This window comes from Pituophis catenifer, unplaced genomic scaffold, assembly GCF_029215685.1.
Source record: "Pituophis catenifer annectens isolate HBS135680 unplaced genomic scaffold, rPitCat1.0.hap2 SCAF_9, whole genome shotgun sequence".
Classification (NCBI taxonomy): domain Eukaryota; kingdom Metazoa; phylum Chordata; class Lepidosauria; order Squamata; family Colubridae; genus Pituophis; species Pituophis catenifer.
Window position 1 is genome coordinate 28,761,935 of NW_027256889.1, and position 27,949 is coordinate 28,789,883.

At 46.9% G+C, this 27,949-nt stretch overlaps 1 protein-coding gene across 2 annotated transcripts in view; it reads right to left on the reverse strand.

Annotated features, from left to right (window-relative positions):
- Positions 1–27,949, reverse strand: part of MACF1 (microtubule actin crosslinking factor 1) — a 323,369-nt gene that overhangs the window by 66,570 nt on the left and 228,850 nt on the right. The gene's annotated exons all lie outside the window — the stretch shown is intronic.

Here is a 27,949-nt window from a genome sequence, read left to right on the forward strand (position 1 = left end):
TGGGAGTTGAAGTCCACCACATTCCTTGAAGTTGCTTAATTGAGAAATACTGCCCTGGCAGAAGAGAGTGAAACTCCACAAGGCCAGTGGTCTCTCTAGTTCAAGGTCAAAACAAGGACTGGCAGACTCCCTTGGGACTCAGGCACAATTTCAGACTCTGTTGGGGGCTGAAGCAACAGTATTGTCTAAACAAAGACCTGTGCCTGAGCTTCAGTCCTACTTCTGATCAAAAGCAGAACTGAGAGATTTCTCTGCTCCCAAACAGCCCTAAGCAAATAAGGAATCAGAGTGAGGGCAGGTTTAAGCCTTCCAGTCAACTAAACACTTAGCAGCTACTTTGAAACAATAGGATGTCCGAGTGGTCAGTGGTAAAGGACCAAGTTTTGCTGCAGACCTAGTGAGCAACTGGAAGCTTCCAGGGCTCTCCGTGGAAAAAAAAAAGGAACTAGCCTTGACTTATCGCATTCAGCAATTTGTCTCCAGAAATGGGAACATGCCAAGATATTAAATGAAGATGCTGTCCAGAGCCATGGAGTTATTCTGCAGCGAGTAGAGTTGATGACAATGCAAGAGCAGACAGCTCCCCAGCCTCTTCTGTGGAAACAGCTTACTCCTTACTGCTATAGAATGTCTAATATACATGGACGGGTTGCCTGTAAGAGCCCCAGACTGCTAAGCCAAACACCATGAGTCCTTCTTCCTACACCCTCCGGGATAATCTGAAATGCAAACTTTTCACTTGGGGCAAGCAGAAAACACACACACGCGCACACACACACACACACACAGATGAAACCAGGAACAGCTGCTGGATATGGATGGCAACATCCACAAAGCAGGCAGGTCCAGCGGGGAAGTTTAAACATGCAAATCAAATTTAACAACCGCCTCAACAGAAAATACTTGGAAGCACAGCTTAGTGCTTCAAATAGAGAATGCACAGAAAATTCCAGAGTGTTGGGTCACCACCTTCAGCCTGAAATGGAGTTTCAATCTCGCCTTTGATTCCGACAAATGGAAGAAGGCAGAGGCTGGGAACTAAGCAGTTTGGGGGAGGCAGTGGAAAAGTCATGGTGTCATTCCTTTTCACAGGCGGCCACACAGATCCCAAACTTTGCAGGGGAGGTTGAAGCAATGCAGTCTGATCACCTTGCTTCATTTTCACATGCAGGACCCCAATTCAAATCTTATTCAGGTGAATTGAAATCAGGCAAATTATGATCTCTGAGTATAATTGAGATGACTGTGGCAACCACAAGAAAGCTCCGTGTACCTTGGAAGTCTGGAAATAAAAGGGATGGAAACAACGGAAACACACAATGACCTTGAATTAAACCTGTTCCCCTCCATACAGCTTCCTCCTCTGACTGGGGGCTTTTTGTCCCTCTTGGCAGAAACACCGGATCAGCCAACACAGAACATTTTTCACAAGCTTCCAAACTGTCTGCCTCTTGTGCAAAGATATCTCTCAATTTGGGACACTGGGTGACGAAGCCTTCTTTTTGTGTGCCCAGTCACCATCTCCTCCTTCTCCTTCTGAACAAGGGAAGGGAAGGGAAGAGAATCTGGCTAATAATTCACATTCCCTGGCCTGGCCTGCAGCTCCTCCCGTTTCCTAATTGCAGGCTGGATTTGAACATTTTGGCTGCAGGAAGCTGTAACGGACACAAACTCAGTCCATCTCAGCCCAAAGTTGGAGAGAGTGTTATCCATATTTAGATTTCAAAATAGTTTCTCAAACTTCTGGCAGGTTTTACTTTTTTGTTTTTGGAAATGCACAACCGTTTGAAGTGTGAGAAACAAGAAAAACAAAAAACACACAATGATTACAAAACTACCTTAGTTTGGTTGGTAATGGTCAAAGTCAGTATTCATAGGGGGGAAAAAAGCCGTTTTATAGAAGAAATATTGATGCAAATTTACACAAAAGTCATTCCTGTCCCTAATTGTTATAATAGAGAGGGAGATTTTAAAAGATTTAAGGATACATTTCCAATTACTTCTCTTCTTTTCCATGAACAGGGGGCTGCCTTTGTTATTTAAAGAAGACTTCTGTGCCAAAGCTTAATTTGCCTTACATCATTTTGCTCTTAGCAACCCATTCTTTCAGTTACTACCCCTGCAGTTACACATGCTCGATCACAAGTATTCTGCAGAAAATGCATGATTTGTTCCTTAAAGAAGTATTTTATGGAAGCCTCAAGCCACTCAACTGCCAAGGCCATTCAATACAGAACCCAACTGCCATTCAAAAGGAAAGAGATCTTCAGCTATACTGTAATAGGATAGATGAGTTAAATAGACATTCTTTTGTCCTTCATAAATGATATCAGCCAGTCTGTCAGTTAACTATGGATTAACTCCTCCTCAACTTCAAATAAAGTGATTTAATATTAGATAGAACAGTGAGTAACTAGGAAACAAATACCTCATTATCTGGAGCCAATTCACTGGTTCCAGGAGTAGTGGAGAAGGAAGAAAGTGCCTCCATGCCTGATATAGCATGGGTCTCCTTCTCTTCAGCTTCAGAGGCAGGCAACTGAGCTGGGCTGGATGGTATATCCCTTGAGGTTTCAAATGCCAGGATCAGAAGGCTACTTTCCCACTGTGAAGGATGCTTGGCAGCTTCCAGACTTATATTAAATGGCAAAATACTCTCATCCATTCCTTGCATCACCTGAATAGATTCCTCTGAGGAACTGGGTATCATAGTCCACTCTTCCTGAATAGGCAGTTCCTCTTTGTCTGGACACTGAATGGGGCAGAGTGCCATGGGGAGAGGGGAAATCTCTTGTGCAGTTTGTAATGCTGGTATCAGCTCTTGGATGTTGCACACCCACGTGGCTGTTTCAGAGTCATCTCCATCACCAATTAAACTTGTAGCATCTTCAACAGATAGATCCAGAGCTAGGATTGAAGTCAGTGAACCTGACAAGGACGACAATGTGAAGTCTGCTGCATTAATAGTGCAGGAACCCATTATGGTGCTGGCAAGGTCCTCTACAGTATCTGGAAGGACATCGATATCCACATCCCCAGGCAAAGGACTGAAAGAAGTAGCTTCCTCTTCAAGCCTGCATGCAAAATCTCCAACACTACCTTGGGCCTCCCATGAGCAATCCACAGGAGTTGATGGGTGGGAGTCTGCATCTACAAAGTTGGTGCCACTTTCCCTTTCCCCTGTTACCTCACTACTCCCACTCTGCCCAAAAAGCAACTCCAGGATCCCAGGATCCATAAAGTCTCTCTCCACAGCCGGACCGACTGTTACCTGCTCAGCTATTTTTGGCTCTTCCTCTTGAAGAAAAGTAGTGCTCACTACCACTTCTGTAGTGCTTACTGGCCACGCCAAAAGCTCAAGCTGGCATCTACTGCTAGTATCATCATACGTCCGGTGGTCTAAGGACCCTGTGTGTCTTATGGACTCCTCAGAACCCTGTATCATTTCAGAATCACTTGGTAAAGGTGGCCAAAAATTCCCCATCCCTTCTGTTTCCTCCGGGTGGATTGCAAACAGAATGTTCTCTTTGTCTAGCTCTACAACTTCATCCTCAGAACCCAGCTCAGGGACACCCCAATTTGAAAAGTCCATGCCCTTTTCTGAAGGATTCAGCTCGTAAGAAGCAAACAGCTCCTGTTCCTCGGGGCTCACCACCCCTTCAATCAGATCAAATTCTTGCTGAAAATCTAGATCTTCAGCAATGGTAGCAAATTCATCATGGCTCAGGGATGTCCTCTCTGTCCTACTGAACAGAGGAGGCGTTTCCTCCTCAGCTACATGAATGCAGGGGGCTTGTGCTCTGCAGCAAGGCACATGAACTGAAAACACAGACTCTCTCCACACCAAGTCCAACTGGCCTTTGGCCTGGTGACTTTTTGCCACTTCATCAGTCGTTAGCAGTTCTGCTCTGATCTCTTCCACCAGAGTAACAGAAGATGAATGACTGCAACAATATTGCAATTCAACATCTTTTGCAACCGCAGGATTGGAAAGCATCTCTTTCTCTGAGTCCCCAGAAGTGTCCTGTTCAGAGAAAGATTCTGACAGTGTCGGCTCCGTTGCACTTGCTACTTGAGAACCAAAAGTGGCATCAAAATCCTCTAGATCAGACACCATGGCTGAGTCCGCCACACTGATTTCATGGTGAGTCAAGTGTTGGGAAGGTTCTGCCACAATCTCAGAGGGCAGGTCCAAATTCTCCAGTAGGTCCATCCCTTCTGAAGAAAACGTAACATTTTGAACCTCAAATTCAGTTGGAGCTTCCCCGTCTTTTTCCTCCTCATTCATGCAAAGCTTTTCTAGTTCAAGGAACATCTGCACAGAGTCCGTGTCAGAATATTGCTCCGGGGCAGGAGGACCGAGGCAGGGTTCCAAACCAGAGGCAAATTCTTCCCCTTCCCCTCGGATTGTTACAGCTTCAGCACTGCAAACCCCATCACCCTCTCCACGAAGAGCGTTTAAGCCTTGATGTGTTTCCTGGGGAACCAGAGCAGAGCTCGCAGCCTGAGGCTCTGAGTCATCCCAGAGTTCTTGCTGGTGCAATGGGTGGTTATAGGTTCCATGGACTCCAGCAACCTTCTTTACTGCTTCCTCAACTGTCACGAATGGAACGCATAATTGTCCCCTTTCTTCAGAAATACCTGTCAAACAGCCCTTTGTTTCCTCAGCCGCCTTCCCCTTTTCTGACAGGGAGCCTTCCTCCCACTCCTCAGCTTCCATCATGATCAATCGCTCATCTTCCTCAAATCTCAGCTCGGATTCTGTCTTCTCCCGGAGACCAGGGGTGAGGAGAACACCCATCCCTGGATCTAGGAGCTCTTCGCTCAGGCAGGGAGACAGAGGCACAGTTTCTACCACACACTCGGAATCGTCTGCCTCCAAGGTGTCGTGGTTCCCCCTGAGGCCTGGGGCCTTGAGAGGGTTTTTCACTAGCCTGGGCCATGTTGCACTCACAAGACGATGGCCCTTCCTCCTGCCCCCAGTTAAATCGACCACCATGTCTTCTGGTTCCAGAAGGGGCTGGCACTCTTCCTGAGAAAACTCACACAAGGTTTCACTTGGTGGCCTCGCCTCCTGAACGTCTGACACCCCAGAGGGCTTGGGCACATGCTCCAGGGTCAGGGGTTCCGACAGGGATTCCCTGTGGTCTGAGGGGCTGCAGCTTTCGGCCACAATGAGAGACCTGGGCTTCTCTTGCAAGGAGGGGTTGGAAACAGCAGTTTCGGAGACTTCGCTCAAGGAGGTTTCAATTCTCTCAGCAAACTCGGGGAAATTGGGTGGCATAAACGATTTCCAGGAGCGTCTATTGATATTCTCCTTTTTCTCCAAGTTCGGCCGTCGCCTTGGGGGTGCCGGGGCTGACTTGGAAACATCGCTGCTGAGTTTCAAAGCATCAAATATGACTCTTTCGTCTAACTTTTTGCTCTCTGGTACTTTTGATTCCAGAGCCCCAGGGGCCCCTAAAGTCCCATTGCTAGAAATGGTACTACTGTCTCCTTTCTCCAGCGTGCTCTTGGAAGGTTGATTCAGCTTGGACCCCTGATCGATCTGCTCGTTTATTCTCATGGTGTCGTAGATGGACCTCTGAGGAACGTAGCAGTCTTCTATGTAGCCGTCTTCATCCTCTCCTTTCCCCAAACAAGCAGGGCTCTGCCTTAAACAGTCAGGTCTGCTTAATGGCTTGCCCATACTTTAAAAGGACAAAATCTCAGCAGAGATTGGGAGCAGAAGGAGCACAAAGGACCGTTACAACCCCCACCCTCGGCTCTGCTTTTATAAATCCATAGCAAGCATTAGAAAGTTGTATTCCTTAAAATGCCCCGAGAACTGGAAGGCCACGATTTATATTCCGCGTTCCAAAGAGGCTGCATTTCCAGCGAGGCGAAGGCGATGCATTCCACCGCTTCTGCAGGGATGCCAGCGGTCCCGAGCAAGGCGAAGGAGGCAAAAGGGGCCTTTGCCAAGGAGGGTGCCGGCCCTCCTCCACAGCGCCGCCCCCCCGGAGGCCCCGGCCGTTAGTGCCCGCCGGCAAGGAGGGCCTGACGCAGCCCCGACGGCGCCCGCCGCGCGCTTGCTCCTCGAACAAAGGCCGGCCTCTCCGGCGCTTCGCTGCCCCGGCCCGCGGGGCTCCGCTCGGCACAGGCGACGGCCAAGCAGCGGCCGGTGCAGCGCCTCGCCCGCCGCCGCGACTCGGCTCGCTGGGCTGGACGGGGGTGGAGCTGCCTGGCGGTCCAGCCGCGGCAAGTTCTTCATGCCGGACGAAATCGGGCGGGCGGTTGGGCGCTTCTTGGCCGCGCCTCTTCACGGGCAGCCTCCGGCTCCGGCTCTCCGGCTTGGCGAAGGCAGAGGTGAGGGCGCGGGAGGCTGGCGCGGGGCCCCGGGGCCGGGCGCCCTTCCGGCCGGGCTGCGCGCCATTCCTGCCGTGCCCGGCCGCGCAGGGAAGCCGCGCCGCTCTCCGCCCGCCAGGAAGTTAGTTGGAGCCTTTTGTGCGCCGCGCTGGCGGCGGGGCCCGCCTCGCAGTGCCCGGGCAGCGGTCCGCGCCGAGCTCGGCCGGGGGCCGCATGTCAAGCGGCTCCCGCCCTGGCCGCCCCCCCTTCCCCCGGGGCTGCAGCTGTCGCGGCCCGCCCTGCGCCCAAACTTCTTGCCGGGGGAACAAAAGGCTGCGCGGCGAGGCCGGTTCGGATGGATGGATGCGGAGGGGGCGGCGGCGGCTGGCTGGCTGGCTGGCAAGCCGCTCCGCCTCCGCCGCCGCCTCCTCCTCGCCCTCGCAGGGGCGGGCTTGCCGGGCGACTCCGAGCAGCGGTCGGTCCGCCCTCGCCAGCTCACTTCGGCGGGCGGATGCCAGGAGCTCGGCCGAGGCAGCGCCCGCTGCTGCCAACCCCGAAGGAAGGGCCGCGCGGGGCGAGGAGGCGGAGGCCGGCGGGCCACGGGAGGAAGGCGGGCAGGCGCGCCGAGGGGCGGGCGGGCGGAGCGGCCTTCAGTGTGCCCGGAAAGACCGGCTGCCCCGGCTCGGACTCCCCGCCAGTCTCTGGCCCTTTCGCCGATCGGGGGTGGGAGGGTGCGGCGCGCCATTCCTTTGGGCAGCCCCAGAATTCGTCCGCACCACTCGAGCCGAGCTGGGGCAGCTAAGTGGACATTATAACCGTGTCAATAGAAAAGGAATTTAGAGCATGTGCAGAGTGCAAGTTTCCACACCAAGGATGGCCTTTCTCCCTGAGAGGGCAGCCATATATACATCTGATGAATGAATGAATAAACAAACAAGCATCTACTTTTGTATTTTCTGAAGCTCAAAGACTCACTTTTTACATATTCAGGCGTACACACACACCCCTACTCCCGTTTTTTAAATTGTGCTGGGCTTATGTGCTTGTGTCGGCATTCTGACCAGGAAAAGTTTCCCTGTGGGTCTGGAGTGCCTCTGCAATGAGGCTCAGAAGAACACTTGGCAGCCAGGCTGGCAACATGGAGAATTCAGTCCTTAGTACCCAAAGGGCCTTTCTCTGGATCTGAATCTGGGCTACCACAATAGCCTCAAAGGTAGATTAAAACTGGCCTAAGCTTTCCTTCTGTCTTGTTTAGAAAAGCAAGAAGCAGAAAGTGATGAAAGAAAGGTGGTGTGAAAGAGGATCACAAACGGGGGAATTTGGGGAGGGCCACGGAGAGGAAATGCTGCAGTTGGGATGTGCTGGCATGAAACGCAGTGGCCAAAGCTGAAGCAGCTCCACTCCTCTGCCAGCATCCCTGTCTTGTTCCCAGTGAGCTGTTGCCCCCATGGCAGATTCTGCTGAACAGAATCACAGGAGGTCTGAATGCAGCCAGCAAAGAGCAGTGTCCCCCCGCCCCTGTAGATCCCCTCCCCCATGTGACCTGATCTTGCCAAATCACAGGGTGCTCCATGTAAGCCAGAGAGCAGTTGCTGCCAAAGTTACTCCAGTGGTATCAGGGGGACAATTTCTCTTACAAGGCAGGTAGCTTGGCAACAGGAGAATTGCCTTTGAGACATGGAGCACCCTATTCAGAATGAAGGGCCATTTGGCCAACTGGAGGTGATCCAGACTATCTGGTGGGAGCAGCCTGGTGTAAAAGCCCCAGCACCTCCCAGCACGCCATCCACAGGGCCAACGCTTCCCCTGGGACAGCTGGTGCTCCCATCTTCACCCACTCTCTAGCCCTCCTGCCTTTGCCTCGCACGCACTTTCCAAACCCCTCCCCCCAAGCTTGGCTCCCAGGCCAGCAACCAGCAGTTGTGCAAGTTGGGTGCAGCTGCAGCGAGAGTCTCTCCCAACGGTTTCAGAAGCAGCCACCCTGCAGGCTGTTCAAATTGCGCGGGCCTGTTTGAACATTCCTCTGTTTTCCTATAGGAAAAAATTTGAGGAATTCCATGTGCGCCCCCTCCCCCCACAAATAAAGACCAATATGTTGTTTGCAGCCAGGAATTCTTTTGCTATTTCCTCATCAGGTCAGATGCCAGCAAAAGGAGTGCCAGCACATTCTTTCCTTCAGGAAAAAAAAAAAAAAAGCTCAATTTTTCAGTTTGCTCTGAAACCAAAACAATATGAATTTAACAGGATTGGGACCAATTGGTTTGTCAGGCACCTTCTTTCACCTTCCAAAATCTGAGACTGAAACATTTGCTTCGATTTGGCTGGCATTCAAAGCCATTTTTCTTCACTGGTTTTGGAAAAATTCCAGGCGCCTCTAAATGACACAATATGCTGCTATCCAAAAAGAGGGTCAAAGGTTTCCCATTCCACCCCCTTCCCTTGGAGGGATGCCTAATATTTTAAGTCTGGCAACTAGGAGTTTGGGATACTTTTTAATACCACACCCTTTAAGGTATGGTAGGAAAGTTTTATTCCAAGACACTTTCATTGCAGGACTGAGCTCTTACCAGCTGGCTGAAAAGCGTGGCTGGATGCATTTTCCATGAGTTGTGGCGGTAGCAGGACAAGGGGCCTCAAAGCCCCTGGCCTCCCCCCTCCCTATGACAACAGGAAGTCTGCGCAGAGATAGCTACAAGAACCAGGGAAAGAACTCCTGCTTGCTACCTTGATGGGATACAATCAAAAGTGTATGTCAGGATATCTGACAGCAAATCCTAATTCATAAAGGAGGCAAAGAGGACTTTCCTAGTCCAGGAGAGCAATTCTCATCTCCTTAGCACTAACCTGTGGCACTGGCCAAAGGTTCAGCTTAAACAACTTCTGGGAAGAACAATTTCGCTTTGTCATTACACTGCAATTACTGGCTAGATTTATATCCCCCCTTTTCCTCCAGAAGCAGACATAAGAATTGTCCAGATTTTCCCTGCAACAACCACCCAGTGAGATATGCTGGGTTGAGAGAGATCACCTTAACTCTAAACCAAGCTGGAGAGTTGGCCATTATCCTAAGAACTAATACAGAGAAGATGTAGGGGTCGGGGTAAATCCTATACAGTAGGAGCCTGTTAATTAGAGGTTAAACAAAATTCGATTCAAGTCCTCATCTTTCTTAAGAAAAGTAACTTTTTGTGGAAAGTATCTTTGAGAAACTGAGAAGATCTCCCTTCTCTGAGATACAACATCCTAGCATGTCCTAATTCATGGATGGTCTTGAAGTTCTTACTGGGGAAGATGCTCTGCCCATACCAACTATCAGCACCAACTATTCTACAGTTCAGAGGGAATATGTGCACACAAAGTCATGTTATTACTCTGACAATCTCAGGTGATATAGAGCCTGAGATGCTGGCTTAAGACCATAATGAGGAGGTGGGTCCCCAGAAAAGGGGGGATATGCATTCCAGAGGAGTAAGAGATAACTCAGCCCAGATAGCAAGAGAAGGAGGGTGAAGACAGCCCTTCCTTTATAGTTCCCAGAGTATATTGTAGATGTAGATAGTAGAGGACTAAGTCTGGCAAAAATTTGTCTATAGGTGTGAAACAATAAAGAACTCCACATGGAAGAATTGCCATATTTCATTCTTGGTTTTGGGCCTGACAGCCTGGTTTAAAATCAGCCACAGAAACTCACTTTGGGCCTGTCATTCTCTTGCACAGGGGATAAAATGAAGGGAAAGATGTTGATTGCCTTGAACATCTGGAGATGTTCAGCAGAGGGCAGCAACCCACAGGGAATGTGCCACAATTCCTTGGTGGGCTATGCCAATTCATAAATTATCCTGAACTGTCTGGACAGTGTTAGTTTAAGGCTCTTTTAGCCATAGAACCCTTATTAAAATAACGCGGGGGGGGGAGGTTCATACAACCGTCAAGACAAATTCCTTGTGTGTCCAATCACACTTGGCTAATAAAAATTCTATTCTATTCTATTCTATTCTATTCTATTCTATTCTATTCTATTCTATTCTATTCTATTCTATTCTATTCTATTCTATTCTATTCTATTGAAACAGAGTTCATATTTCAATAATTTCAAGTAAAAAATGGTCATGTTCCAGAATGGTTACAAACAACCTTCAAACCTTCACCAGAGCTACCTGCTTCTTCCCAGCGGAGGTAAAAACTAACTCTACATCTTTTGACTTCCCCTTCTTAACAGAGTTTACTCTACAACCTGTACATTCTGATGCACATCAATAGGATAACTCCCAGAATGTCTGCAAAGTTTTCTATCTTAGCATTAAACTGAAAATGAATAAAACTCAAAAATGAACTGACAGGCTTCAGGGCAATTACATTCGCCTAAATCTGCCAGGAGAACAGTTCTACTTATAGTAGATTTCCAACCAGAATGAAAATGAACATGTAGTCCCATTTCAACTAGGCTTCCAGCCAGGATTGGCAATGATCTGGCTATCTTGATGAATGACCTATGCCAAAAATTAGATGGAGATAAGAGTAGCCCTGGAAGTTCTTCTCAAAGTCTCTGCAGCTTTCAGTATCATTCGTCAAAGTATCCTTCAAAAGAGATGGATTCCATCCTGCCATCTTCCTCCTGCAAGATTTGAACTTGTTGTATAGAATTGGGGTGTTCAACATGGGAGGAGTTGCATTTGATAACTTTTCTTGCTATTTCAGCTAGTCTAGCAGGCAGAGGAAAGAAGCTGAAGAAGAAGCCCCAGCAACTTTGCTTTCTTCTCAACTCCCAGAGAGTGTCTTATGCCTCCATAGATTCTTCTCCTACCTTCAACCAGGCAACCCCAGAAAGTGGGTAAGGGAAGAGCTGAAGTGATGGCTGCCATGGGAAACCTGCCAAGTGGCTATGAATGCCAACGCATGATGTTCCCTAGGGTGCTAGAATAGAGAATAGTGAAAAAGAAACACAACCCAAACCAACAAAATGCCCCTAAGTACAATAAACTCTGTACAGCTTATTTGAACCCAGGATCAAGTTTCCTGATGAAGAAAGTCTCCTGACACAGGGGATGGGGGGCGGGGGGAAGAGGGCATGGGATTTTATTTAAATATGTTTTTATCTGGGAGGCAGGATGAGATCTAGTTTCTATCCGGATGGTGGAGATGGCAGATGAAATGTGAGGGAATCTTGGAATTTATCCCTTCCACTCTCATTTCCACCATGGTTTGTGCAAAGAAGACAGAGATCAATCCTTGGGGACCATTTCAAGGACACTCCAAGACCCTAGTGAGGACCAAGCTTTTTTCAACTCTGGCTGGAAGCCTTCTGAATCCTGCCCTAGCAAGCATGTCAGCCTTAGTTTGTTCTGTATTTCTGCCTGTGATATGTGGAGAGAGCTGTTAAGCAGCCAGATGGGATGCTGAGCTATATTTACTTGAAAATCAACATGCCAAACTCTCTATCTCCTAGTGACAAATTAAGAAAAAAAAGGGTATGCATGAAAAAGGGAACAAGTCAGTGACCCTCTTGTTCCATTCACAGTTTATCAATAATCTCTAGGCTATTATTATAATATAATAATCTAGGCTAAGCAAAGAACCTCAAGGATAATTCAACATGACCCAGGTCCACCTGCATATGAGGGCTTCTGTTCTCATTCAGTGCCAAAGTGCAGAAAGGAGCCTTTTCAAAACATATTTCTTAAAATGGGGCCTGAAATGCTGATAAACTGTTGCTCAGATGCAAAACTGGCTTGTTTGTGTTGGAAAAATGCTTTCTATATACTCAGAAGTACAGTGTTATTCCAGGACTAAAGCACTAGTCTAACATAAGGTGTAGAGACTATACTCTGGTGAGCTCTTGCACAAATTAATTATACAACTTGAAATTAAGTAGGCCCTAATTGATTAAAATATTCACACCAATCCCTGAAGAGCCCTGGTGGTGCAGCAGACTAAAGCACTGTTATTAACATCTGCTGCCTGCAATTACTGCAAGTTCAAATCTCACCAGGCTCAAGGTTGACTCAGCCTTCCATCCTTTCTAAGGTAGGTAAATTGAGGACCCGGTTTGTGGGGGCAATAAGCTGACTTTGTATAAATATACAAAAGTATGAAGGCTATTGCTTAACGCATTGTAAGCCGCCCTGAGTCTCCGGAGAAGGGCGGCATATAAATCAAATTAAAAAAAAAAAGAGGCAGGCAGTCAACTGCACATTATTTAGTGCCAAAACTTCAATATTGTGTGAGTTGATGACAGTAAAATTCCTTTAAAAAAGAAAGCATATTATTGGATGAAAATCTTTTTTCCCCTGACGCAGAAAAGCAAAATCCAGAATCAAAATAAGGTCACCATGGAAGCAAGTGGGTTTTTAAACTCCAAGAGCTCCATTCAATAAAATTTGTTTCTCAAACATCAATAGAAGTTTGACCTGACGGATTTACTGATTAAACCAACGGAAGCCATAATTGTCACCTGCATGTTGGGGTTTCTCAAATGAGAGCTGGAGAATCCATTAGGGAAGCTGGGGGCTGAATGTTATGCTCTCAGGTTTTGACACAAGTCAGAGCCCCAACCTCTTATTAGGTGTGGAAAAGACTAACACCCAATTCATGTTTTGCTGAGGGGGCCTTGCCAAATGCCTCGACTCCACTGTTGCTACCTTGCTGCAACCCCCAACTTGCTGCCACAGCCCCCCCCCCGCCCCCCACTAAATAGCTATGTGACAGCTCTTCTAGGCAGCTCACATGCTGCAAGAAGAATAATCTGAATGGTATTTTTAGGTTCCTCTTAATGCAATTTGGCAGCTGGAAATAAGTAGTGCAAGCCACTTTCCCCAAGACTTGATGTTTAAAATTGTAGAACACCAGACATCAACACATTTATCAAAAGAAAGATGGCTCTGAATTTAAGATGACCCCACCATAAATAAACACTACATAAAAATACAGACCATGTGTAATGCCCTGGTTCCCCACTTTGTCAACTTAAAATTCCCTAACATATGTGGACTTCACATATGTGAAGCACCTAGAGTTGCACCACACAAGTTGCTAAGGTTGAAAAACACTGCCATAGACATAGATATGACACAGATGTAGCAATGCAATATACAGATTTGGAGCCATGCTCCCAAAACTGACATGGGGAAGAGCAAAAATTAATGAATTTAGTAACTGAATGCCACTAAAATCAGGCACTCTTTTAAAAAATTCAACTAATCCCTGATCCATAACCACTTTCACACGCAATGACCTCTCCTTCCAGCCAAAAGAAGGACAGAGATGAGGAAGGGCTGATGTCCTGACAAAAGGAAGAAAAAGGAGGGAACAAGATCGACCGAGGGCAGGGATAGCGGAGTAAAGGTAAGGAAAAGGTTGCGTCACTTTAGCCCCAAACCATGGAGTCTTCTTTCTGGAAATAGTCTCTAACATCCATCCTATGAGTATGGGATTGTTTCCCTACTTCAGAGGTAAAGATTGTAGGTAAACAGGCTACATGGAAGCCATTCTTTAGCTTCCCTTCTCTGTGTGTGTGTGTGTGTGTGTGTGTGTGTGCGCGCAAAAGGCAATTCTGTTGAAGGAGGTCTCCTGAGAGACATTGCCCAGAGGCATTCCCATTCCCAGGGTTTCATTCATTCCCATGTCTCACGGCTGAGATCCCTCCATGAACTCCTGCTACAAAGCTCAGGTTCAGCCAAAACTCCAGATTTGGCACAGGTACATTTTGAGCCCCTTTTGATGAGAATGTCCCATTGCTAAAGAGACATCCCCCTGGAATAAGATGCAGAATCTGCCTGAGGTCCTCTTCAGTTCTGCTTCCTCTTCCCTGAGGACAAGCAGGTGACTCCAGGGAGCCAACCAGGAGAGGGGGAAAGCGCAGAGCCCATCTGCTCCCTTTACCCAGGAGTCAGGTGAAGGTGCTCTCAACAAATCCTGAAGCTGAAGCAAGGCATTCCTGCCCGGCCAGATGCTGGGATCTATTGCATTCTGCCATTTTGTTCCTGGCATTACGTTAATGAAGGGATGACAGGCCAGGACCAGGCGTTTCCGTGAAGCCCCTCCTACTGTCCGGCTCCTGATAGCAATCACTGGCATTCAAATGATCCTGCTATTGAGCTGTGATTATGCTAATAAAATGCTTAATGCTGCACCTTCGGACCTGCTGCTTCAATAGAAGAGGAAGAATCTGTACCATTTACTCTAGCCCCTCCTTTTCTCACCCTCTGCCAGTGCTCAGAAAACAAGGGATTTATTTAATTTTCCTCCTTCCGTTCAGCATCTTCCAGTCTAGATCCAACAATGCTTCCCCCCCGCCCCCACCATGCTTTTAGGAGAAAACCACATTTCTTGGATGTGTAGCAGCCTCAACACAAGGCTAATGCTTTGCCTTCAGGGTCCCCAGACAAAGGCAACTGGGAAAATCCCACCCAATCAGGTGGATGAGCCAGGCAATTCCCTGTCACTGCTTGACTAGAGAGCTCCTTCTAGTTGGGCCCTTAGTCCTTGCCCAGAAGTTGCTTCTCTCTTGGGCAGGGGATAAATACCCCCCACCCCCCAAAGCTGTGGCTAGTCTGCAGTGTTTCCCAAGAAGCAGCCAAATATGGGCTAAGGACATCTGCAGAATTTGCCATGATCCATAGTTTAAGGCAATTTGGGAAGCCCCCATAGACCCCTCTCCATGGCCAGTGGGCTTTGTCTCCCCTTGCCGGGGTTGAGACAGAAAGGCTGTGAGTGAGTCAGGGCTGCTCCCGGGAATACAGAGCCCTCAAGGCAGTCTTCTCTCGGGGAAAGTTCCCCTTTCCACACAAGCTGCAGGTAGTCCTCGACTTACAACATTCAAAGTTACAACGCCACTGAAATTACTTATCACTGTTTCTCACATTTACATCCGTTGCAGCATCCCCATGGCCACGTGATCAAAATGCAGATGCTTGGCAACTGACTCATATTTATGACGGTAGCAGAGTCCTGAGGTCACCTCTTGCGACCTTCTGACAAGCAAAGCCAATGGGGATGCCCGATTCACTTAACAACTGTGTTATTAATTTAACAATTGCAGTTACTCACTTAACAATGGTAGCAAGAAAGGTTGTAACATGGGGCAAAATTCATTTAACAACTGTCTTGGTTAGCAAGAGAAATTTTGGTAAGTTGAGGACTACCTATACCTTGCACTTTCAGAAGAAGAAAAAACACTCAGAAGAAATGCATTAAAAAGTTAAATGAAGTTAAATGGTCTTTACTTCTGCCTTCAGCTCTTGTTTCCTGTTAATCCTGCCTTCTTCTCAAAAGACCACAAATCAGTGAGCAGTTTGCAACTTAGAGTTTGAGGAAGGCCAGACAGAGCGGCAGCTCCATGGAGCTGGTAAGTAAACAGATGCTCTGCCTGCCTTGCCAGAGAACCCACTGCTTGCAGCTGCTTTGGGACACGCCCTGCCCTCGGGCCAGCTGAACTGCTGATGGATTTCTGCCACAGGAAGGCTGGCAACCAAGGAACTTGGGCAAAGCATCCTTTTAAGCTAGTTCCCAAACAAACTGTACCTGCACAGGAAGGGGCTGCAGGGGCTCTAGGGGCTGATTAAGACAGCCCACTTGGCTTAAATCTCAGTTTATTTATTATTTATTTTATTACATGTATTTATATGCCGCCATTCTCCCGAAGGACTCAGGGTGGCAAACACAAGTTAAGAAACAAGTACAATAAAATCATAATTTAATCCAAATAATTAATTAGTAGTAAATAATAAAGCCCGGAATCAGTCTCAGCCTATTTGTTTGAAAAGCCAAGTCTTCAAGTCCCGACGGAAGGAGCGGAGATCAGGAGCCATCCGGAGCTCAGGAGGTAATTCATTCCAGAGGGTGGGAGCACCCACAGAGAACGCCCTACCCCTGGGCACAGCAAGGCGACGTTGGCTCGCCGTCGGAACCCTGAGGAGAGCGGCCCTATGTGAGCGAACAGGACGGTGAGAGGCAGGCAGGAGAAGGTCATGCAAATATCCCAGACCTAAGTCATGAAGGGCCTTATAGGTGAGGACTAGCACCTTGAAGCGGACCCGGAGAACCACTGCTAACCAGTGCAGCTCACGCAGGAGGGGTGTTATATGGGAGTAACGAGGGGCTCCCATAACAACCCGTGCAGCTGCATTCTGGATCATCTGGAGTCTCTGGGTGCAACTCAGGGGCAGGCCCATGTAGAGGGAATTGCAGTAATCCAAGCGGGAAGTAACCAGGGCATGAGTGACTGTGCGAAGGTCATCTCGGTCCAGGAAAGGGCGCAACTGGCGCACCAGGCGAACCTGTGCGAAGGCCCCCCTGGTCACGGCCATTAGATGGTCTTCTAGGGATAGCCGAGCATCCAGGAGGACACCCAAGTTGCGAGCCCTATCAACAGGTGCAAGTTTTTCCCCATCTATCAAAAGTGATGGAGCCTCTGAAACCCGAGATGCCGGCATCCACAGCCACTCAGTCTTGGAGGGATTGAGTTTGAGTCTGTTTCTGCCCATCCAGGCCCGTACCTCCTCCAGGCAACGGGACATCACGGAAAGGGCATCTCTGGGGTGGGCTGGGGTGGAGATGTATAATTGGGTATCATCAGCATATGGATGATATCTCACCCCAAAGCCACGAATGATCTCACCCAGTGGCTTCATATAGATGTTAAAGAGCAGGGGGGAGAGAACCGACTCCTGAGGCACCCCACAATTAAGGGGCCTCGGGGTGGATCTCTGCCCTCCCGCCCATACAAACTGAAAGCGACCCGAGAGGTAGGAGGAGAACCACCGTAAGACAGTGCCTCCCACCCCTAACCCCACAAGTCGCTGCAGTAGGATACCATGGTCGATGGTATCAAAAGCCGCTGAGAGGTCAAGTAGGACCAGGATGGAGGAACAACCCCCATCCCGAGCCCGCCAGAGATCATTCACCAGAGCGACCAATGCCGTTTCCGTGCTGTGACCGTGTCAGAAGCCTGATTGGTACAGGTCAAGGTATTCCGTTTCCTCCAGGAATTGTGGGAGCTGTTGAGCCACTACAGTCTCAACAACCTTTGCGATGAAGCGAAGGTTGGAGACGGGACGATAGTTATTAAGTGAGTCTAGATCCAGGGAAGGCTTCTTGAGGAGAAGTCGAACCACCGCCTCCTTAAGAGAGGCGGGGAAGTTCCCTTCTCTCAACGAAGCGTTGACAATTGCCTGGATCCAGTCTCTAGTCACCTCTCTGGCAGCCGAAACCAACCAGGAGGGACAAGGGTCCAATAAGCAAGTGGAGGAACTAAGTTTGCCCACAATCCTGTCCACTTCCTTGACAGAAACAGGGTCAAACTCAATCCAGATATTATTCTCAAGACCCACTCTAGTCTCCCGATTGGATTCTGCCTAGTCAGAGTCCAATCCGATCCGGATCTGAGCGATTTTATCATGCAGAAACTGTACAAAATCCTCAGCTCTGCCCTGCAAAGGGGAAAAGTTATCTGTCCCTCTTACTTTTTGTTTCGGTTCTGCCTGCAATTTGGGAATACTAGTCTACTTTAGAAATTGGAAGGGTTACTAGAGCAACGTTTGTGATCATATATACATGAAAGCCTCAACTGGCAGCTATTCATGAAACAAAGCTGAACAGGGTTAGTCAACAAGAAAATCCCAAGTCTGGGACAGATTGGGCAGTCAGAAAATAAGTGGAAATTCCTTCTACAGTGTATTCTACAAGGATTTGACATGAAGTAACCAGGAGTCAAGTTAAGCCCCAACTCTTTAAAGGACTCTAATCCTTGCTACCATAAACCCATGGGTAGACATCAAGACAGTTGCTCCTTGTGAGTAGATTGCAGGAACTGGGGTTTTTGTGACTGGCTTGTGAGATGAGTGGCTAAGAGTCATGGGGTTTAAAACCAAGGTCACAGCCATAATGGCCATAATGTGATCCCACAAGCTTAAACACATTTGGCTGTAAATAACTTACAGCTAAAGAGACATTTTAGGCAGGTTAAGAAAATTCCACTTGGTGATTCAGCATTCTTTCTGGATTACAAAGGAAGAAAAGGTTTTAAAAATTTAAAAAATTTTAACAAAAAGTTTAACAAGGAGCGGATGTAAGAAAGTTTAAAATGAATAAGGGGGATAGTTATTTTGAAAGATTATGAAATTGCTTTTGAATGAATTGGAATTAAAATAGACAAAAGAACTGGACTTTCATGGGAATATTTTTGTTTACTATTAAAAGAGTACAGACAATGGGTAATTGCCCAACCTGGTGCTTTGAAGTGGAGGAAGAGGAGGAAAAGAAGGAGGCTTGATTTGCAGCCTGCTGCCTGATCCATTGATCCTGATTCATCATGGTTTGGCAGATCAATTAACAAATCAAATAACAAATGTATGTAGGAAACACACCACAGTAGTAATGGAGACTTTAACTACCCTGATATCAACTGGGAGACAAACTCTGCATCAAGTGGGAGATCAAACAGATTCCTAACCAACATAGCTGGCAATTTTGTCATCCAAAAGGTAGAGGAGGGAACTAGAGGAAAAGCTATACTGGACTTAATTCTACTAATAGAGAAGAAGTGATAGAGGGAGTTGAAGATGACAGAACCTTGGCTGAGAATGACCATGTCATACTGGAATTCAATATAATGCAACACAAGCAATAGAACATAATCATTACCAGAGTCTTAGACTTTAAAAGAGCTGATTTTAACAAGCTCAGAGAGACCCTAAGCAAAATTTCATGGATAAAAATCTAAAGGGGAAAACAACTCAAGAAGTGTGGGAAACACTGAAAAATATGATCGTAGAAGCCAGTGGTGGGTTGCTACCGTAGCGGTGGAGGGAGGCTCCGCTCACCCGTCCAGACGTCTTTGCGCATGCGCAGAAGCATTGTGCGCGTGTACGAGTGCGTGCAAGAGCGAACCAGCAGCGACGGGATTTGAAACCCACTACTGATAGAAGCCCAGTCCAACGTAATACCACTAAAAAAGAAAAACAAGAAATCCAAGAAGAAACCAGATGGTTGCAGAAAGATCTCTCTGAAAGACAAAAAGAACAAGTACAAAAAATGGAAAGAGGGACACATAACTAAGGCCAGAATAGTATCAGCAGATAGCCAGAATCTGCAAAGATGAAATCAGGAAAGCAAAGGCTCAGAATGAATAAAGACTTGCAATAAAAGTCAAAGATAATAAAAAAAAGTTTATTTCAAAAATAACTAACCAGAAAAAAGTCAAGGAACAGTCGGTCCACTAAAGAGAGAAGACGACAAGGAAGCAACAAGCAGTAGAGAGAAGGCAGAGCTGCTTAACTCATTCTTTTCACAAGTCTTTACCCAAAAAGAAACTATAGCCCAACCTACCAAAAACATACAGTAACTGTAGAAGACAGACTAGAAATAAAAATTAAAATAAGCAAAAAAATGGTAAGAGAACACTTGTCTGACATTGATGAATATAAATTACTGGGATCTGATGGATTACATCCCAGAGTTGTGAAGGAGCTGGCAGATGTCATCTCAGAACCATTGTACCATAACTTTAAAAAAACCCTGAAGCACTGGGGAACTACCAAAGAATTGGAAAAGAGCTGATGTGGTTTCCATCTTAAAAAAAAAAAAAGGGGGGGGGGGAACAGACCCAGGAAACTACTGACCAATCAGTCTCACATCAATACCTGGGAAGATACTGGAAAAAATAATCAAAAAATAGATCTGTGAACATCTAGAAACAAATAAAGTTATAACTAGTAGCCAGCACGGGTTTCTTAAAAACAGATCATGCCAAACCAATCTTATTTCGTTCTTTGACAAAATGACTAAATTAGTAGACCAGCGAAATGCTGTGGACATAATATACTTAGACTTCAGCAAGGCATTCAACAAAGTAGATCTCAACCTACTTCTTGGTAAGCTAGAAAAAAGTAGGATAGATAGCATCACCATCAGATGAATTTGTAACTGACTGACATCTATACTCAACAAGTAGTCCTTAATGGTACTACTTATGGGTTTTTTTGGACTATAAGACGCACAGGAGTATAAGACGCACCAAGATTTCAAAGAGGTAAAAAAGAAAAGTTTTTGCCCTTCCCAGCCCCCGGGAGCACTCTGCAGGCCTCCCAAACCCTCTGTGCATCCCATTTTTGCGAAAAACAGGCCCACAGAGGGTTTGGGAGGCCTGCAGAGTGTTCCTGGGGGCTGGGAAGGGCAAAAACGCAACGTGGGGGGGGGATTGGGAGACCAAAAACGGGCCCTTTTGTGAAAACAGGCCCATTTTTTTGCAAAAAAACGGGGCCTGCAGAGTGTTTAGGAGGCCTGCAGAATACTCCTGGGGGCGGGGAAGGGCAAGAACGGCCAATTTTTGCAAAAAAAAAAAAAAAAATCGTTATTGTGAAAAATGGGTCCATTTTTGACCTCCCAAACCCCCCACGTGTCGTGTTTTGCCCTCCCCAGCCCCCAGGAGCATTCTGCAGGCCTCCCAAACCCTCTGCATGCCCCGTTTTCGCAAAAAAGAGCACGGTTTTGGCCTCTCAAACCCCCCATGTGTCATGTTTTTGCCCTTCCAGCCCCCAGGAGCATTCTGCAGGCCTCCCAAACCCTCTGTGCATCCCGTTTTTGGAAAAAACGGGTCTGTTTTTGATGAAAATGGGACGTGTGGGGCGGGGTTTCAGGAGGCCAAAAATGGCTGTATTCGGTGTATAAGATGCACCAACATTTCCACCCTCTTTTTGGGGGTGGTGGTGGTGAAGTGTGTCTTACACTCCGAAAAGTACGGTACATCTACATGGAGGAAAGGAAGCAGTGGGGCACCACAAGGTTCCGTCTTAGGCCCAGTACTGTTCAACATCTTCATAAATGACTTAGATGAGGGAATAGAAGGGGAACTCGTCAAATTTGCAGATGATACTAAGCTGGCAGGAATAGCCAACACCCTAGATGATAGGCTCACGGGAGCTAATCAAGGAGAGAAGCAACCTGGAATTAAGGAGAAACTTCTTAACAGTGAGGACAATTAACCAGTGGAACAGCTGGCCTTCAGAGGTTGTGGTGCTCCATCACTAGAGATTTTTAAGAAAAGACTGGACAGACACACCTATCTGAAATGGTATAGGTTCTCCTGCTTGAGCTGGGGGTTGGACTAGAAGTCCTCCAAGGTTGCTTCCAGCTCTAGTCTGATTAACTAAGATTGTAGGTTTTCCAACACTGGCTAGGTTTGCATTTGTTTGGACCCAGGAGAGGAGATGGACCGAAATCTCACACAGGAATGGTGTCACAGGCGCAGGCGCACTGCCTGGCCTTCCCCTGAGCGCTTTCTAAAAATCAGCCAAGAGGCAGCAACCTGCAAGGGGCCTCCTCCTCACCTCCCGGCTGCTCTCCCTCATCTCCCCCTGCGGTCTCAGTGCAGCCCCCTCCCCAGGCAACCTGCCCGAGGGCCAAGTTGTGTCACAAGACAAACAGAGGCAGCATTGTCCTGCTGATGCAGCTTCTGGGCTGCCAGCTGGCCCTCGGCTCTTGTCAACTTCTTCTCCTGTATTCCTCTGGAACAAGAATGGTGTTGCCTGACACAACGCACAAGGGTTTCTTGCTGAAGCTGGCAAACATCTGAGGACAGCAATCTATTTACAGGCTTCACACATTCAGAGGAAACATGACATGAAGAAACACTCTGCCACCTCAATGCTTCTTTTTTTATGGGTTAGACATGCGCTTTGTGTACACAGATTAAGGAAGGGACCAAAGAAGGAGAAATGAGCAAAATAGTGCTTGTGTGTATGTGTGTGCAACCAAGGTAATTTTTTCAGATTTATTTTATTAGAAGGTTTTTTAAAAAACACTGGACCATGCCAATGTCTCTTTGCCCTTTTGCTGGGAAAGAAAGGGGTGGGGACAGATGGACAGAACCTTTCTGAGGACCTGGATAGAGGACCAGTGGTGCCCTCCCCACCCATTGCTCCTTCCAAAGTGAAATGTGGCAGCCCCCCCTCCCCCCCCCCGGGGCCATATTTCAAACTGCTCCTCCCTCCCTTAATGCCAGTCTCTAGAGGAGAGACCATTTCACTGCCGCCTCAACTCAGGAGTCAAGTACATTGATGATGGTCTAATTCATCTTGCTCTTCTATTATTATGAAGGGCTATTTATATGCAAATCGGATCCTGCTTGCCCTCTCCTTCCCATTTGGCAGATGGAGAACTAATTTGCCCCGTTTCTGCCCAGCATCTAACAAACGATATGCTGCTGCCTCTTCTCAGGATTTAAAATACCACGTTTAATCCAGATGTACATATGTGTATATGTGTGCACATGTTTGTCAGTCTTTTCACTCCTGTCATCAGAGGAAAAAAGAGGGGGCAGAATCTCTGCGGGATTTAGATCCAGGACCGTACTATGCAGAGTTAAAAGAAAAACTGACCAGCACTTCAGAACTGAAGAATAAATGAAAATATACACATTCTGTATTATTTCACAAGAAAGAGAGATTAGTAGCAGCCACAAAGGATGGATTGGATGAAGGGCATTGCATACAGCAGTATTTCTCAACCTTGGTAGCTTGAAGATGGGTGGACTTCAACTCCCAAAAGCCAGGCTACCAAGGTTGAGAAACACTGGTATACAGGTAGTCCTCAATTTACAACATTTTGTTTAGTGACCCTTCAACGTTACAATGGCACTGAAGAAAGTGACATGACCAGTTTTCATACTTACAGCTGTTGTAGCATCCTCATGATCATGTGATCAAAATTAAGTACTTGGCAACTGACTCATATTTATGACGGTTGCAAGGTCCCACAGTCACATGATCCCCTTTTGCAATCTTCCGACAAAATTAGTGGGGAAGCCAGATTCACTTAACAACAAGTTTGACTAATTTAAAAACTACAGTGATTCACTTAACAACTGTGGTAAGAAAGGTCATAAAACAGGGCAAACCCACGTAACAAATTTTTCACTTAGCAACAGAAATTTTGGGCTCAATTGTGGTTGTAAGTAGAGAACTACTTATAGTATTTACCTAATCAAGGACAAAGGTGCAAGGGTGTTTACGTTTAATGAGGTGTTAGTTTGAAAAAAAATAATAAATTAAGCATTTGCGATGATAAACCCAGGGAGAAGCATAAATATATATATGCATGCATGTTTCTCCCTGGGTTTATCATCCTGAATGCTGCCCTCCTGATTATATAACCTGCCATTATTGTTTTTATAAATAAGTCAAGGTGATGAATATATCTAGTACTCCATCCTCCTCCTATTTTTTATTTAGTTTTTATTTTTTTATTTATTCAATTTCTGTAGCCGCCCATCTCAGTCAATGGCTCTGGGAGGCTTACAATTCAAAAAATACATTATGACTAAAAATACTAAAAACATTTAAAAACAATAAAAACATTAAAAACATCTAAATCAAATAGATACAGGAGAAAGATACTTGGCCAGTTAGCAACAGTGACAGGAAAAGGGGTCCTTAACACATTAAGCACCCCAAGCACGGGGACATAGTCCATCGGCTTTTGTGCCTAAAATGGAACTAGAACTCTCCGTCTCCTGGTGATTGGCCCAAAATCACTCAGCTGGCTTTCATGCTTGGGTGTGACTAGAACGTTTAGTGTCCTGGTTTCCAGCCTGGTGTCTTTATTACTAGACCAAACTGGCTCTCCGATTTGAAGAAATTTGGAGAAATAGACAGTAAGAGTTAAAATAAGCACCTTTGGCCAACTTGGGCCTGGATGCCTGTCTCCCAGTCCCAGCCCTGCCTTCAGCTCCAGATCTCACTTGCACCCTGTAACTCTTGGATACCATGTCAGAAGGATGAGTAAACAGCTGTGCAATGAGAAGTATTTTATTGGGGGGATGCTGATACTCAAAATACCAAGTTGGCAGCAGAAGTAGCAACCTTTCAAGTGGGCTTGGAAAGCATCCAATGAGGAAAACAAAATAGTTAGCCACCCCCAGCTGTTCCACACTGGACTGGAAGGAGCCAGGGCCCATGACGGAAGAGTTAAAATTAGGTTCAGATGGGTCACCTGATCAGACAAGGAGGCAGATCAAGAAAGATGCAAAGAACGATCTTTCCCTTGGAGCCTCCTGGCTCTTCTGGAAGACCAGACAACAAAGGAACCATAAGACCGGAAGGTCCCCTTCCCTCCTCCAACTGTCCTGAGTGCTACCTCAGAAGGTTTCAAATCAACAAGCTTTGGGGAGCTTAGATTTAAATCCATGTCCTGCAGTGAAACTCTCTGGATATCCTGCCTAATGAAACACCCCCACCTTCCACCCCCAATTAATGTTTCCCGGGAAAGAGAAAAGAACCCAGCAGTAGAAACCCCCAAAGCTGGACCGGAGCAATCTAGCCTAGCTGCCTGTTTTCCATGGTAGAAGGAGGATAGCCCTCTTTGAGAAGTCTGTAGCTGGTCATGAAAGCAATGGCCCTGCCTATCCTGGGTGCCCTCTGGCCAGCCATGGCTTGTTTTCCTTTCTTACACCACCATTTCTTGGGGCAAATCCCACATTCATTAAATATTGTTCAGAGAATAATATTTCTCCTGTCCTAGATTTCCTAGGCAATTTGCTATTATTGTAACAGATAGAAAAAAGCACGAGATCTTCTCTGAAATCCCTACTTCAGAAGCGAGTTTGCCACTCCCTTCTCCCAAGGATTTAGGAAAAGCAAAAGGAAAAAAAGTGGCTTTGATCCCTGGCAATAACGAAGTGGAGTGGTCTAAAATTATGGGTACCAGACAGGAAGAGCCCAACTGCTTGAAGCAGCCAATCAGAGCCTTCCCAAGAAGCTCATTCTTCCGCTATTTCCCAAGAGTTTAGTCTCTTTGGATAATAGCACATTAATAAGTTTCCAAAGAGTGAACCAGGGGCATGAAGAGAGGACTGAGGAGGTCCCAAGAATTCTCCTGTGCATGGACTGGAAAGGAACCCAACATCTGGAATGAATCCAGTCTGTGCCCTCACACACCAAGACAAGGATCACAGCAGATAACGCAGTACTGTATTTTACGGCCTAAATGCATAAAGTCAACTTCTCATTCCTGAAGGTGACTTCCACTGCATCATGGTCGCTGGAGGGATGGAATCGACCACATCCTTTTTCAAAAGGCACTGCATAAACAAAAGGAATTGTTATTCAAAAGGTCTGTTTGAGACAAACTTGTTGAGTCACTTTCTTGGATCAGACAGACACACTGCAGCTGCCAAAAGGCTTCAGGATTTCCTTTTGGAGACTGGAAGGGCTGTGTCCAGAAATCAGTGGAATACTTTTGCCCAAGGTAATAATAGCAATGTGAAAGTTAGCATAGGAATGGGCTAAGAAGGAGGAAAGGAATGAGAGAAAGTTCACAATGCCTATATTCTCAAGATTGCATCCAGCTGGACAAAGCACATCTAGGTTCAAGCAATTATTTCCAAGATTCCAAAACAGGCTGAGAGGAGGCTAAAATGGCTGGTGGAAGGATAGACCTTCAAAATTTAAACCTGGTCATTTAAGTATTCAAACACTTTACAAAAACTTTATAAATAATAAAATCAAGGCAGATGAATGGAAAAAACAGGGAAATTATAGGGAACACCATCAGCTGGTGCAAAATGCGGCCGCATGGGTTGTGATGGGAGAATCCCGATACTCCCATGTAACACTCCTCCTCCCATGTAACACCCCTCCTGCGCGACCTGCATTGGTTACCGGTTGCCCTCCGGGTGAGATTCAAGGTGCTGGTGATGACCTATAAAGCCCTACATGGCTTAGGCCCAAGATATTTGGCGGACCACCTGCAGCCAGCAACAACATCCCATCGCCCGGTTTGCGCCCATAGGGAGGGCCTGCTCAGGGTGCCGTCGGCGAGACAATGTCGGTTGGCGGCCCCCAGGGTAGAGCCTTCTCTGTAGGCGCGCCCACCCTCTGGAATCAACTTCCCTTGGGGCTTCAGCTGGCCCCTGACCTTCGCACCTTTCGCCGCGAATTAAAAACTTGGCTATTCGAGTTCCCTGGCCTGGACTGATGGGGTTTTTTACGGGTTTTAACTGTATTTGTAATTAGGCATTTTAACTTGCATTGGATTGTGGTTTTATTGTTGTGAGCCGCCCTGAGTCCATTGGAGATAGGGCGGCATATAAACCTAATAAAATAAAAATAAATAAATAAATACAAATTATCTGAAAGTCAAGCACAATAGAGTTCCATAGATTGCTCAGGAGTCGTATGGCAGATCCAAGAATGTAGATGGCAAATACAACTGTGCAATTCCACCTCTTGGGAAACATATGGAAAGGGATGGTGTGAGGCACAATGTGGGCTTCTGCTCATTTCCAGAGGGAGTTGTCAAGTGAACTTTTGATAGGGAAAAGGGCAGAACCTGGAGGCATCTTAAAAATTATTGCAGAAGCTTCTGTGGGTCACAGTCATGACTCCTCATTGCTTTAATTTCTGGCTGATGTTCTTAGGCTGTCTCTTAGGGGTCTTGTGGAAATTTATCCTTCTATTTTTTTTTTTTAAAAAAAGTATTGGGAATATTTAACTAAAAGGGGAGGGGGGAAGGGGAGAGGGGAAGAGAGAAGGTAGAGCAGAAGGAGAAGTTGTGTGTGAATGAGCCAGCCTTAGTAAATGTCCCACTTTGGTCTACTGTCAACAGCCTTTGCATAATGCACAGACAGCCTTATTTGTTACAGAAATGGGAATAGCGCAGGAACCATTCAGAAAAATCTCCCCCACCCGCCACAGAGCCTGCCTAGGTGATGGGCGGGTGAGGGGAGGAAGCTCTGAATCAACCCTTTCTTCCTCCTGCCTCATGTCCGCCTCCACTCAATGACTCCATTGTTTGCCCGGCTCCTGTTCTGCCAAGAGCAGGCAGGTGTTTGTCAGCTTTCTGGCTAAATGAAGCCACCTGGAAAATCTGCCTTCCCTTTCGTCCCCCTTCTGGCTACTGGCCTTTGTTTCTTCGACTTTTAGACAAAGCTGGCAAAGGACGGCAACTGAACAGCCTTGAGGAGGAGAGGGCTGGGACTGGGGTCAGCGTAGTTGCCAATGGCTTTCAAACAGGACCTTCCTTTTTTCTTTTGCAACAAAGAGGGCTGTTGTTAGAAAGAGGAGCTCTCAAACAGGAAATGATTGCCGCTTCCTCCACCAAGCATTTCTGGGTGGCATTGGTCCTCCCTGGTGGGGTTGGTGTGGGAGCCCCACACCATCAGAGAGACAAATGGGGCTCTGAATCTTAAAACGGGGGGGGGGGGGGGGGGAGGGCAGAGTGCAAGAGGTTGGGCTGCTTTCCTCCCCAATGGGGCTGCTAGCAAAGGAAGAAGAGAGATGGGTGTATCTCTAAGGCCACATGGTAGCCCGGAGCTTCCTTTGCAGCCCAAGCACACTAACATCATATTATTCCCTGGCATTTTGAGTTTAGAAGCACAATGATAATGTCATATTATCCCCCAAATAGTTATCCTTCCAAACAGGGACAAATTGAAGGAAAAGCTTCATATCTTTGCATGTTTCTGCCATTTTGTCCTAGCCATCCTAATGGCAAGGTTTACCCATAAGACTGAACTATAAACTGGGGGCTACTGACCACAATGGCTGAGTTTACCCACTGCATAAGCAAAACCCTGATCACACCCTCAGCAGAAGGCAACGCACTTATGTCAGCTGCAGTAGCCCGTAGA